General features: G+C 39.2%; 1 long non-coding RNA gene across 1 annotated transcript in view; it reads right to left on the bottom strand.

The window, feature by feature from the left end:
- Positions 1–5,259, bottom strand: part of LOC138844680 (uncharacterized) — a 17,759-nt gene extending 12,500 nt beyond the window's left edge. The window contains exon 1 of the long non-coding RNA XR_011380905.1: positions 5,141–5,259. This is a non-coding gene — a long non-coding RNA (uncharacterized lncRNA). The remainder of the gene's footprint in view (positions 1–5,140) is intronic.
- Between the last annotated feature and the right edge of the window lie 9,746 nt (positions 5,260–15,005).

Here is a 15,005-nt window from a genome sequence, read left to right on the forward strand (position 1 = left end):
ATGGCAGGGCAAAGTTACTACTTATCAATAGTCACATTGAACATTAATGGCCTGAACTGTCCAGTTAAAAGACAGACTAGCTGATTGGGTTAAGGAACAAAACCCATCTATTTGCTGCTTACAAGAAACACATCTTTCCAACAAAGATGCATACAGACTAAAGGTGAAAGGCTGGAAAAACATATGCCATGGCAACAGAAATGAAAATAGAGCAGGCGTAGCCATCTTAATATCAGACAACATAAACTTTAACACAAAAACTGTTAAGAGAGACAAAGGGGCACTATATAATGATTAAGGGATCAATTCAACAGGATGATATAATGATTATCAATGTATATGCACCTAATTACAGGGCACTGGTTTATTTAAAAGATTTGTTAAGGGACTTAAAGGGAGACTTAGACTCCAATACAATAGTACTGGGGGACTTCAATACTCCACTCTCAGAAATAGACAGATCAACAGGACAGAAGATCAACAAGGAGACAGTAGATTTAAACGACAATATAGCCCAAATGGATCTAACAGATATCTATAGAACTTTTCATCCTACATATAAAGCATTTACATTCTTCTCAGCAGTACATGGAACCTACTCTAGGATTGACCACATACTAGGCCATAAAGCAAGTCTCAGAAAATTCAAAAGAATTAGAATCATACCATGCAGCTTCTCAGACCATAGAGGAATGAAGTTGGAAATTAGCAACTCAGGAATCCCTAGAGCATATGCAAACATATGAAGATTGACCAACATGCTCCTGAATGAACAATGGGTCATAGAAGAAATCAAAAGAGAAATCAACAACTTTCTGGAAGTAAATGAGGATAACAGCACAACATACCAAAACTTATGGGATATAGCAAAAGCAGCGTTAAGAGGAAAGTTTATAACAATGGGTGCCTACATCAAGAAATTGGAAAGGCACCAAATAAATGAGCTTTCAATTCATCTCAAGGATCTAGAAAATCTGCAGCAAACCAGACCCAAATCTAGTAGGAGAAGAGAAATAATTAAAATCACAGAAGAAATCAACAGGATTGAATCAAAAAACATTACAAAAAATCAGCCAAACGAGGAGCTAGTTTTTTGAAAAAATAAACAAAATTGACAACCCATTGGCCCAACTAACTAAAAAAAGAAGAGAAAAGACCCAAATCAATAAAATCAGAGAAGAAAAAGGAAATGTAACAACAGACACCACAGAAATAAAAAGAATCATCAGAAATTACTACAAGGACCTGTATGCCACCAAACAGGGAAACCTATCACAAATGGATAGATTCCTGGACACATGCAACCTACCTAAATTGAACCAGGAAGACATAGAAAACCTAAACAGACCAATAACTGAGACAGAAATTGAAACAGTAATAAAGGCCCTCCCAACAAAGAAAAGCCCAGGACCAGATGGATTCACTGCTGAATTCTAACAGACATTTAAAGAAGAACTAACTCCAATTCTTCTCAAACTATTCAGAACAATCAAAAAGAGGGAATCCTCCCAAATTCTTTCTATGAAGCCAGCATCACCTTAATTCCTAAGCTGGAAAAAGATGCAGCATTGAAAGAGAATTACAGACCAATATCCCTGATGAACATAGATGCAAAAATCCTCAATAAAATTCTCGCCAATAGAATGCAACAACACATCAGAAAGATCATCCACCCAGACCAAGTGGGATTTATCCCTGGTATGCAGGGATGGTTCAATGTGCGCAAAACAATCAATGTGATACACCACATTAACAGACTACAGAAGAAAAACCATATGATTATCTCAATAGACGCAGAGAAAGCATTTGATAAAATACAACACCCTTTCATGATGAAAACTCTAAGCAAACTGGGTATGGAAGGAACATTTCTCAATACAATCAAAGCAATCTATGAAAAACCCACAGCCAACATCCTATTGAATGGGGAAAAGTTGGAAGCATTTCCACTGAGATCTGGTACCAGACAGGGATGCCCACTCTCACCACTGCTATTCAATATAGTTCTGGAAGTTTTAGCCAGAGCTATTAGGAAAGAAAAAGAAATTAAATGGATTAAATTAATTGTAAGGAAGAACTCAAACTATCCTTCTTTGCAGATGATATGATTCTTTATTTAGGGCATCCAAAGAACTCTACTAAGAGACTATTAGAACTCATAGAAGAATTTGGCAAAGTAGCAGGATACAAAATCAATGCACAAAAATCAACAGCCTTTGTATACACAGGCAATGCCACGGCTGAGAAAGAACTTCTAAGATCAATCCTATTCACAATAGCCAAAAAAACAATCAAATACCTTGGAATAAACTTAACCAAGGACGTTAAAGATCTCTAGGATGAGAATTGCAAAATCTTAAAGACAGAAATAGAAGAGGATACCAAAAAATGGAAAAATCTTCCATGCTCATGGATTGGAAGAATCAATATCATCAAAATGTCCATTCTCCCAAAAGCAATTTATACATTCAATGCAATACCAATCAAGATATCAAAGACCTTCTTCTCAGATCTGGAAAAAATGCTGCTGAAATTCATATGGAGGCACAAGAGACCTCGAACAGCTAAAGCAATCTTGTACAACAAAAAACAAAGCCAGAGGCATCACAATACCAGATTTCAGGACATACTACAGGGCAGTTGTTATCAAAACAGCATGGTACTGGTACAGAAACAGATGGATAGACCAATGGAACAGAACAGAAACACCAGAAATCAATCCAACATCTACAACCACTTATATTTGATCAAGGATCCAAAACCAATCCCTGGAGTAAGGACAGTCTATTTAAAAGATGTTGCTGGGAAAATTGGATTTCCACATGCAGAAGCATGAAGCAAGACCCCTACCTTTCACCTTACACAAAAAACCACTCAACATGGATTAAAGACTTAAATCTACGACCTGACAACATCAAATTATTAGAAAACATTGGAGAAACCCTGCAAGATACTGGCACTGGCAAAGACTTCTTGGAAAAGACCCCGGAAGCACAGGCAGTCAAAGCCAAAATTAACATTTGGGATTGCATCAAATTGAGAAGTTTCCGTACTTCAAAAGAAACAGTCAGGAAAGTGAGGAGGCAACCGACAGAATGGGAAAAAATATTTGCAAACTATGCAACAGATAAAGGTTGATAACCAAAATCTACAAAGAAATCAAGAAACTCCACAACATCAAAACAAACAATCCACTTAAGAGATAGGCCAAGGACCTCAATAGACATTTTTCAAAAGAGGAAATCCAAATGCCCAACAGGCACAGGAAAAAATGTTCAAGATCACTAGCAATCAGGGAAATGCAAATCAAAACCACAATGAGGTTTCACCTCACCCTGGTTAGAATGGCTCACATTCAGAAATCTACCAACAATAGATGCTGGAGAGGACGTGGGGAAAAAGGGACACTAACCCACTGTTGGTGGGAATGCAAACTGGTTAAGCCACTATGGAAGTCAGTCTGGAGATTCCTCAGAAACCTGAATATAACCCTAGCATTCAACCCAGCCATACCACTCCTTGGAATTTACCCAAAGGAAATTAAATTGGCCAACAAAAAAGCTGTCAGCACCTTAATGTTTATTGCAGCTCAATTCACAATAGCTAAGAACTGGAACCAACCCAAATGCCCATCAACAGTAGACTGGATAAAGAAATTATGGGACATGTACTCTATAGAATACTATACAGCAGAAAAAAAAAAAAAACAATAAAATCCGGTCATTTGCAACAAAATGGAGGAATCTGGAAAACATTATGCTGAGTGAATTAAGCCAGTCCCAAAGAGACAAATATCATATGTTCTCCTTGATTGGCGACAACTAACTGAGCACCAAAGGGGAAACTTGTTGAAGTGAAATGGACACTATGAGAAACAGTGACTTGATCAGCCCTTGTTCTGACTGTTGATGTACAATGTAATACTTTATCCCTTTTAGTATTTTTTTTGTTCTAGTACTATTGGTTGAACTCTGTAATTATCACACAATTATTCTTAGGTGTTTAAATTTAACTGAAAAGAGATCCCTGTTAAATATAAGAGTGGGAATAAGAGAGGGAGAGGATGTACAATTTGGGACATGCTCAGTCGGACTTGCCCCAATTAGTGGAGTTAGAAACGTGCCAGGGGATTCCAATTCAATCCCATCAAGGTGGCATGTACCAATGCCATCTCACTAGTCCAAGTGATCAATTTCAGTTCACAATTGATCACACTGATAGGTCTAAGAGTCAAAGGGATCACACAAACAAGACTAGTGTCTGCTAATACTAACTGATGGAATAAAAAAAGGGAAAGAACGATCCAACATGGGAAGCGGGATACACAGCAGACTCATAGAATGGCAGATGTCCTAAATAGCACTCTGGCCTCAGAATCAGATCTTAAGGCAGTCGGATCTGGCTGAAAAGCCCATGAGCGTATTTTAGGCATGGAAAGCCAAGACACTCTGGAAAAAAAAAAAAAAAAAAAAAAAACTAAATGAAAGATCTCTGCAAGTGAGATCCCAGTGGAAAGAACGGGTCCATCAAAGAAGGAGGTACCTTTCTCTGAAGGGAGGAAAGAACTTCCACTTTGACTATGACCCTGTCTGAATAAGATCAAAATCGGCGAACTCAAAAGGCTTCCATAGTCTTGGCAACTCATGACTAGAGCCTAGGGAGATTACTGACGCCATAAACAAGAGTGTCAAATTGTTATGTCAACAACAGGAGTCACTGTGTACCTACCTCTCATGTGGGATCTGTCCTTAATGTGTTGTCCAATGTGAAGTAATGCTATAACTAGTACTGAAACAGTATTTTACACTTTGTGTTTCTGTGTGGGTGCAAACTGATGAAATCTTTATATATATATATAATATATACTAAATAGATCTTCTGTATATAAAGATAATTGAAAATGAATCTTGATGTGAATGGAATGGGAGAGGGAGCGGGAGATGGGAGGGGTGCAAGTGGGTGGGAAGTTATGGGGGGGAAAGCCATTGTAATCCATAAACTGTACTTTGGAAATTTATATTTACTAAATAAAACTTTAAAAAAAGTAGTTTCTAGAACCTGAAGGGAAGCCTGACATTTATAAGAGCAGTGGTCTTCAGTGGAGGGACACTGTCAACTAGAGAACCCTGACTTTACTCACTCCTTTCTCTGGTCTCCTCCTGGGGCTCTCCATTATCCAAAGTCTTCTGGAAGCCAGAAGACAAGGGAGCTCATTGGTGAGGCCCATACCAGTAAGGCACATGGAGCAGAGAACAAGGTGTAAAGGGAAAAAGGATAGGTTAGCAGGGAAACAAAAACACACAAAAAAGAGACAGTGCGATTATTCCAATATATTAAAAGAAAATGTAGAAACTTGAATTTTCTACATAATTTCAGGCACAGAAACAATGGTCTCTTGACTTCCTAGTTTTTCTTTGAACATTAACACTTGCTTTTTTGCCAAAAAGCAATCAGGATAGAAAGCGATTAAAAAACTTATGGCTGGTAATGCTATCTTCAAAGCTGAATAGAAAGTTCTTTTTGGTAAAACTGTGAAATTTGAGGAAATATTCTATATGAAAATTAGATAATATTCCATTTAGATGGAATTGAGTTTGTGCAGCCTCATAAGTGAAAGCTGTTTCATGGGGCAAAATATTGAATCACAATCAACCAAAACCACCGCATGCCTAATTCATACATCTCCCTGCATGGATTCCCTTATTTTACCATTATTTCAGCTGCTCTTTTTTTTCTGTTATTTGTCTTAAAGATAATTCAATTTGCATTACACATTTCTTCACAGAAATTTTGAATATTATGTATGTAAAAATCATGGACTTGGTCCAATTTTAGTTTAATCAGTTTTTCTGTTTCCTAATTCAGACTATATGCAGAGATTTACTAGCAAGAACAACAGTGTGCACATTAAACTATGGAGAGTTTCAGGAGCAATTGGAGTTATGGTAATTACTGGGTTTGTTTACACAGACAGAAATGAAAAGCACAACCTTTTTGTTCCCATTTTTTTTTTTTTAATTTGGAAAAACCGTGTGCTACCAATGGAAAAAATCATACAACAGTTGTTTAATGTCATGGAGGAAATCAGGTGCAACCAAGGAGACTGAGAAATAAAGAGATCAAAACCGTCTCCGGTAGTGTCTTAACTAGGCATCCCTCTTCCTGGAGGCTGAGAAGGATTGCCACCAAACCATTCACCCAGTATACACAGGATCTTGCACCAAACCACCCATCCAGTGTACACAAGGATTTTCAAATACCAATTCCAGTGTGGCCTCAACACCATCTTCAATTTCCACAGTCATTCTCCACACCTTGCTCTCTGGCCCCAGAAAGCAGAACTGATCAGGGGCTCATATGGGATAAGAAGAGGGAGGAAAAATGCCCCCTCACTTCTATCATGGCAACTGGTGCCGACAGGAGAGGCAGCAGTGCTTTGGGAGAAAGTGAAGAAGTAAACGAATCTCTGAGACACTCAGAAACAGACCAGGTTTGTTTTTGTAAGACTTATTGAAACCAGAGCTGGATGCTTCCCCAACTCACCCAGATTCTTGCTTTCATGAGCTAGTTCCCTAGAGACAGCAAGCAGGCATGCAGAGACCTTCACATGTCTTGCAATGGTTGAAAAGGAATGAAAGTGTCCAAATGACTAATCTCAGCATCTTCCTCCACCTCCTCACCCCACTTTCATATCACATTGACTTGTTGGGCCATCATCCAGCTAAAATGGAAGTCCAATTGCTTGCTTAAAACATCCATTCTAAGTCTTTGTAGTAGATAGGGGAAGGGCCCTCAAAGAAATCCATACCCTGATCCTCAGAACCTGTGAATGTATCACCTTTCATGATGAAAGGAACTTTCCAGGTGCCTTTACAGTTACAGACCTTGAGAGAATATCCTGGAGAATCTGGGTGGGCCCAGCCTGCTCATGCAAGTCCTTAAAGAAGAGAACCTTACTGAGCTATGCTCAGAGAACTGAAGAGATGTAGTGGCAGCATGAAAAGATTTCAACCTGCTATTGCTGGTTTTGCAGATGGCAGAAGGAAATCCAGACAGTGGAATGCAGACAATCTGTAGAAGCTGGAAAAGGCAAGGAAATGTATTCTCCCTCAAAGGGAAGGTAGCCTTGCCAGAACCTCGCTTTTAGGACAGTAAGATTTGTGTCAGACTTCTGACCTAAAGAACTGTGAGATAACAAACGTGTATTGTTTAAGTCACCAAGGCCATGGTGATCTGTTTCAACACCAATAGAAAATATGTACAATCTTAATCATCTCAAGCTTGGATTGGCACAACAGAAAATTTCCACTCTCTCCAGTCTCTTTGGTATCTCAGAAAATCTTGTTTCACCAAGGTCTTGTCAAATGTCACTGTATTCATTCTACTTTCCTGTCTAGAGCCTACAAATGGCATTCCCACCACCCCCCGCACCCCAAAGCAAGCACTTGTAAACATAAAATCTGTGGTGCCCCCCACCAGGCCTGTGAAGTAGGGAAGATGAGAGGCTTATGGCACCCTCTTTCCATTTTAATAGCAAAAGCTCTGCTTTAATCTTTTCTACATAGTGTACTTCAGAATGAAACAAGGTTGGCTTTCATTGCTTTAAGGATATTTGACCTACAGCATCAAAGTTCTCTGCCTAATTTTTAAGGCCTGCAATCTTATCCTGTTCTACTCATCTAGTCTGTTAAACTCTTTTAGTTCCCAAAAGTAAGCTTTCACATCAGTCAGATTTAGACATGATACATATAAATGCAGTCACCCCTCAGTATCTGTGGGAGATTGGTTCTAAGATCTATCTACTACAGAAACCAAAATTTGAGGATGCTCAAATCCCTCATATAAAATCATGTATTTGCATGTAATCTACACACATCCTTCTGTACACTTTAAATCATCTCTAAATTGCTTATCATACCTAATGCAGTTTAAAAACTATGCAAATCATTTTAATATTATATTGTTTAGAGAATAATGGCATATACATGCTCAGTACAGAGGCAGTATTTAAAAATTTTTATTAATATAAACAGAACAGATTTTAAGTATTTCATAAGTATGATTCTAAGATACCCAGAATGCTTTCCGTCCCTCAACCCCCCTCTTTCCTTCTTTTTTAAACTTTTGCAAAACTATAATATAGTCCACTCTATAATCTCAGGCTTAATGCACCACTAACCATAATATTCAGCAAGTAAAAAGTGTTAGTAAAATGGCGCAGTCTTACCTATGGTGCAATCTACACCCCAGACACCATACTAGGCTCTAGCCCCCGCCTCCATGGCTGGAAGCCTGGTGACCACATGACCCAACCACCGATGTCAGCTCCACCTCCATCCTAATGGAATTCACTGCTTCTACTTTCCTGCCCACCCTCTGGCAAAGTTTTAAGAGGACCTGTTCCTGAATACATGGCTCTCTTTTCTCTCCATCTCCTGAGCTCTTTCCCTCTATCTTTCTCTAGATCTCTCTCTCTCTTGATCTCTCTCTCGCACTCTTTCTCTTACACTTTCCTTCTCCCTCTTTTCCTCCTTCTCCCCTTCCCTCTGGTCTGTCTGGTTTCCCCCAATAAACTCTTTCCCTTACTCCGGTGTTTGGTGTGTTTTGTGGTGGCCTTACAAAAAGTATAAAGATGGCAGCTCCACAGGAGTATAAGGGCTAAAAATAACAAACCACAAGATGTCCATTTCATTCCTATGTATTTTTAATTCTATATTAACTACTAAATATCACAGAAAACACATATTTGTCTTTTGGGGACTGGCTTATTTCATTAAGCATAATGGCTTCCAGTTGCATTCATTTTGTTGCAAAAGACAGGATTTCATTCCTTTTTATGGCTGAGTAGTATTCCATCGTGTACATATACCACATTTCTTTTATCCAGTCAACAGTTCATGGACATCTGGGTTGATTCCATATTTTAGCTATTGTGAGTTAAGCTGCAGTAAACATAGGAGTACAAATAACTCTTTCATATGCTTATATCATTTCCTTTGGGTAAATTCCCAGGTGTGGGATGGCTGGGTCATATGGTAGGTCTATATTGAGATTTCTGAGGAATCTTCTGTCTTTCATAATGGTTGCATTAGGTTACATTCCCAGCAACAATGAATTAGGGTACTTTCCCCCCATATCCTTGCCAGCATTTATTGGTTTTTGATTTGGGGATAACCATTCCAAATGGGATAAGGTGAAACTTCATTATGGTTTTTATTTCCATTTCCCCGATTGCTAGTGATCCTGAGCATTCATGTGTCTATTGACCATTTGTATTTCATCCTTTGAAAAACACCTGTTGATGTCCTTTGCTGATTTTTTAAATGGATTATTTTATTGTCACTGAGTTTCTTGAACTCCTTCTGGATTCTGGATATTAATCCTTTATATTTTGCATAGTTTACAAATATTTTCTCTCATTCTGTTGGTTGCCTCTTCACTTTGTTGTCGCCTTTGCAGTGCAGAAGCTTCTCAAATTGATAGAATCCCATTTGTCTATTTTTGCTTTTATTTACTGTTTTTGTGACTTTTTTTTTTCTGAGCCACAGTTGGCTGAATGCTCAGATATGGGACCTGAGAACACAGAGGGCCAAATGTGATTGCGTTCTGATAGATATATATGCACAGTTCCTAGACCATGCACATACTGAAGCTTAGAATTACTTTGACTTCTCTCATCCTAGAGAAAGTCTATTCACCTATTCACTATCCAGCCTTTTTCCACCAAGAAATCAAACCAGCTCCCACAGTATCTCCATCCCAGGAAAACTATGCTTTTTTCACACCAGGTAACATTGGATTACATACAGCAACAGGGAGTCACTGTGTACCCCACGGTGAGTGCCTCTCTCATCTCATGAGTCACTTTCCTCTAGATCTAGAGCCAATCTCTCTTTTTTCCTTTTGTTGTTTTCTCTTTTCTTTTTATGGGCCAATTTGTTCTAAAGCTTAACTCCCCACTGTTTATTTTTCCCAGAACCTCACCTCACTCCTACCCTCCAGCATCTTATCACTTGTATTGATTACTGAGGGGATTCTAGGCTTTCCCCTACAGCAATGTGTCACTAGAGTAAAATCACAGAGGTGGTCCTTGGAGAGCATACTTATATTTTCTGCCTAAAGCTTAATAACCTAAAATGCTGCTAGTCTGTACGCCATGAGCTTTAAGGAAAGTTTGAAGTAACTGAAAAGTATCTTAATGTAGATAAAAAGCAAAAGTGGAAACAAAAAGTAAAACTTGCTGCTAACTTTCAAAGATCAAGGTAAAATATAAAAAATTCATCATTTCCAATAACTGCCTGTCTAATTGAAGAGGATGAAAAGGACATTTCATTGTTCTTCCAATAAATATTCTTTGCTGATTATGCTAGCACAAGTTTATCTTATGTGAAGGACTAGTAATATGTTCTTAGAAAAATAAAAAACTAGGTGCTGGCGTTGTGGCGTAGTGGGTAAAGCTGCTGCCTGCAGTGCCGGCATCCCATACGGGGGTCAGTTCAAGTCCCAGCTGCTACACTTCTGATCCAGCTCTCTGCTATGGTCTGGGAAAGCAGAAGATGGCCCAAGTCCTTGGACCCCTGCACCCACATGGAAGACCCAGAAGAAGCTCCTGGTTCCTGGCTTCGGATAGGCACAGCTCCAGCCTTTGTGGCCAATCGGGGAGTGAACCAGCAGATGGAAGACCTCTCTTTCTCACTCTGTGTAACTCTAACTTTCAAATAAATAAATACTTTTAAAAATAAAGAAAAAGAAAAAATAGTTCTGTAGTCACTTTTGGGAAATACTACAAAGCACATAGCCTCAGCTTGAAAATTCACAATGTTTACTAAAGACCCTGAAAAGTTCTGCAGTACAGAAACTTCTTTTAACTCTCAGCCTATTATTACTAGAGACATATGTCCCTGTGAAACTCCTATTAACATCCTGCAGTACTAGTATTTTGCTTTCAGGTATATATGAATACAATGCACTGAGTAAATCACATTGTTATTCCAAAAGAATTCATCATATTAGCTTGGCCATATTCCATATGTCATTTTATGAATCATTTGTATTGTTTTTTTTATTTTTTATTTTTTTATTTATTTATTTTTTGACAGGCAGAGTGTACAGTGAGAGAGAGAGACAGAGAGAAAGGTCTTCCTTTGCTGTTGGTTCACCCTCCAATGGCCGCCGCGGCTGGCGCGCTGTGGCCGGCCGCGCTGATCCAATGGCAGGAGCCAGGTGCTTCTCCTGGTCTCCCATGGGGTGCAGGGCCCAAGCACTTGGGCCATCCTCCACTGCACTCCCTGGCCACAGCAGAGAGCTGGCCTGGAAGAGGGGCAACCAGGACAGAATCCGGCGCCCCGACCGGGACTAGAACTGGTGTGCCGGCGCCGCAAGGTGGAGGATTAGCCTAGTGAGCCGCGGCGCAAGCCAACATATTGATTTTAAGATTTATTTTTCTGAAAGGCTGAGTGACAGAGAGAGAGAGGGCGAGTGAGAGAGAGATGTAGAGACAATGAAATTTTCCATACATTCGTTCACTCCCCCAAATAGCTGTATTAGTGAGATCTGGGCCATGCCAGAGCCAAGAGTCAGGAACTCCAGCCTGTTCGCTCACATGGGTGGCAAGGGCCCAAGAAGTTGGGCCATCTTCCACTATCCAGTTGCATTAGCAGGAAGCTGAATCGGAAAGCAGAGCAGCTGGGATGCAAATAAGCACTCCAATATGGGATGCTAGTGTTGTAAGGCATGGCCTAACCTGCTGCACCACAATGCCAGCCCAAGATAATAGTTTTGAAATACTCCCGTTAGTAATCTAGGTTATTTCTTTACTTTTCCTTTATTGCTTAGGGTATGAGAGGGTGAGATCAAACAAATTTATAAAGAAAGGAAGGTCTCAACCATCAGGCAGGGATAGGAAACAGCACAAGGGAAGAATATGGAAGGGAAATTCAACTGCAGGTCCTGGCTTTCCCCTGATACTGTCACCTTTCCTGGGTCAAAAGACATGGGAAATAGAGGTATTTGTTGCCTTTGTGGAAAGTCTTCAAAATCTTTGAAGAAATTCCGTGATACAGAGATATATTTGTATCTTAGATTTTATTCCCAAACTAAAAATATTACAAAGAAATGTGTGTGTTTACACTGAGAAATAGTTTAGGCAGTTACTCAAGAATACATTTTCTAAAAGTATTTTAAAGAAAAAACACATTGATTCCTGTTATGAACTAAATGCTTGGGTCACACCCCCTCCCATTCTTTTTTTTTTAGAGAAAGGTCTTCCTTTTGCCATTGGCGCGCTGATCCGATGGCAGGACCAGGAGCCAGGTGCTTTTCCTGGTCTCCCATGGGGTGCAGGGCCCAAGCACCTGGGCCATCCTCCACTGCGCTCCCTGGCCACAGCAGAGAGCTGGCCTGAAAGAGGGGCAACCGGGACAGAATCCGGCGCCCCAACCGGGACTAGAACCCGGTGTGCCGGCGCCGCTAGGCAGAGGATTAGCCTAATGAGCAGCGGCGCCGGCCCCCCTCCCATTCTTATATGATGAGATTTGATGAGGCCTTGAGAGGTAATTAAGTTACAGTGAGGTCATACTGTAGTATCCCAAGCCATGGAAAGAAACTGAGAACACACAGTAAGAAGATGGTCATCTACAAGTTAAGAAGAGCCCTCATCAGAATCCCACCATGATGACATCCTGATCTTGGATTTTCAGCCTGAAGAATTGTGGGAAAATAAATAATAAAAACATAAATTTTAAAAAAATCTACTGTTTAACCCAACAACACAAGCTGGCTAAAACATAACTGAGACAGGACTAAGCATTTTAAAGAATGAATATCTTGATTCCTGAGTCCTTACAAAATGGGTTAAAATGTTTCCAGTTCTCAAATCTCTGCAGTATTAATTGTAGCTTAGTGCCCCTTATTTACAATACAGATTTCTACACATGAGCAGTTTCTGACAATGGATCCATATTTGCCTTGGTTTGATTTATTAAAATACTTCCTGAGCTTCCATCATCACACTTTGAAATTTATAAGCCAAAGATCACACTGAAAGGTTAGTTGTTCTACATTATATGGTTAATTTTTCAGTGTAATTAGATGCTCTTCAAAGATGAGAGAAGGAGACACAACATGAAAGAGATCCTTTGATCCAGGAGAGACGGAGGAAGCCTAGAGCTGGCTCAGTTCTTCAACAGCTTTCAAGTTTAGTTAATATAACCCACTCCACCCCCATTCCTCCCCCGGTCTAATCTTGCAATTAAAACTGTCAAATATATTAAGTTACTTATTACTCAAAATCTCACATTCTGCAGTGAGTATCAGCCTTTCAGTCCTGTTTAATTGTTGTGAGGCATCTTTTTTTTTTTTTACTTGCTTTAATGGTCTCCATTCAACTTAACTAAGAAACAGTCTGAGTGCTGCCTGTTCCACAATTACCCCTAATTAAATTTTACTACAAATTTATTCCAAAGAACAAAAGCCCTGGCCCTGCTCCTATAAGATAATGATGTATCTATCAAATGGTCTACAACACGGTCACTTGGGGAAAGCTGGTATGTTGGTTAAATGTGAAGACATTTTTTCCAGGATATGTAGATTCCAATAGATAATTTGGAAGTGAACACCCCAAAGCAGTGCTCCTTAAGCAGAATCACCCTCATCCTGGAGTTGTGACAGGGTTGTGTGCATTTAACCCAGCTCTCCAGTTAATTCTCCTGTGTTCCCTGGTTCTTAAGCCATCCAGTTTTTTTTTTTTTTTTTTTTTTTGGTTGTTTTTGTTGTTCTTCTTCCTGCAAATCCAATGATACTTTAAAAAGAAATAACAGTAGTCCTTCACTGGACTGTGATTATAGAAATCTTGTCCCCTGGTACTCCTACACACAAGGCATAATTTAGAGTCAGCTTTTCATGATCATTATGTTAGTTAAGAAAGATTGGGTATTCAGTGTATTAGTGAGAACTGTAGTTCTGTTTGTGTTTTAAGTATTCTGATCCACTTGAATTTTTGAAGTACAAAGAGGCATAAATTTGTGAGGTAGTCCAAAGTAGCTTTGTAGAAAAAAATGCTTGTTTTGTTGATTATTTGCTAGCTCCTTACCTGCTTATTTAAGTGCCACTCAATTTAATGTCTATCTATCGAGCTACTTATATATTTAAGATCCCAGTGCTGGTCTTTTGAAATCAAATACAAGGGACTTTTAATAATAATAATACAAGGGGCTTTCAAAAAATTTGTGGAAAACGTGTATTATGAAAAAACTATGCATGGATTTCAAAACTCTTGCACTAACATAGACATGTTTTAGCTTCATTTTTTTTCCCACAAACATTTTGAAGTATGGTTGTATTTACAGGATCTTTGCCCAAGAGCCTGGCAAGAACGTCCTTGTGGCATTCACAAGGTATACTTTAGTTAAGTGTTTTCAAATTTGGCTGTATATACTCCTGGGGGAACATAAGGCCCTTTAGATTTCCTGATTGTATTCTGGACTAAACAGTTTTAAATGAATGACACACATACACATTTGTTGCTGAAACTCATCTACTAAATACTAGTTCTTTCCATCTGCCCTACTGCAATTGCCCTTTTACAAAACAGGCATACTTCTCACCCATCCTCAACCTGAAACTGGCATTCTGTTTTATGGTGCAAAAACCTCGAGGCTTGAAAGAAAAGAGCACTTCTAATTTTTGGTGCCAGAACGAAAGAATGGCTTCTGTCTATTATTGGATTACATATATTTCTAGTGAGGGTGAACTGTGGAATGATAAATGAGGTATTTTGGCCCACACTGGAATGTTCTGAATTCCGAGAGAGAATTGCAGTTATGGGAAATGATCACAGTCTTCTATTAACATTTTCACCTTTTCCATTCCTGAGTGATTGTCAAAGAATACACTGCCCCTGAGGAAAGTAGTTTAAGAGTTTTTTTTTTCCTTAGTTGTGAGCTGTGTGACCTTGGGCAAATTGTTTGCTTTGGTTTTCACATCTGTCAAAGGGGGATGCCAATAGC

This window comes from Oryctolagus cuniculus, chromosome 12 (genome assembly GCF_964237555.1).
Source record: "Oryctolagus cuniculus chromosome 12, mOryCun1.1, whole genome shotgun sequence".
Taxonomy (NCBI): domain Eukaryota; kingdom Metazoa; phylum Chordata; class Mammalia; order Lagomorpha; family Leporidae; genus Oryctolagus; species Oryctolagus cuniculus.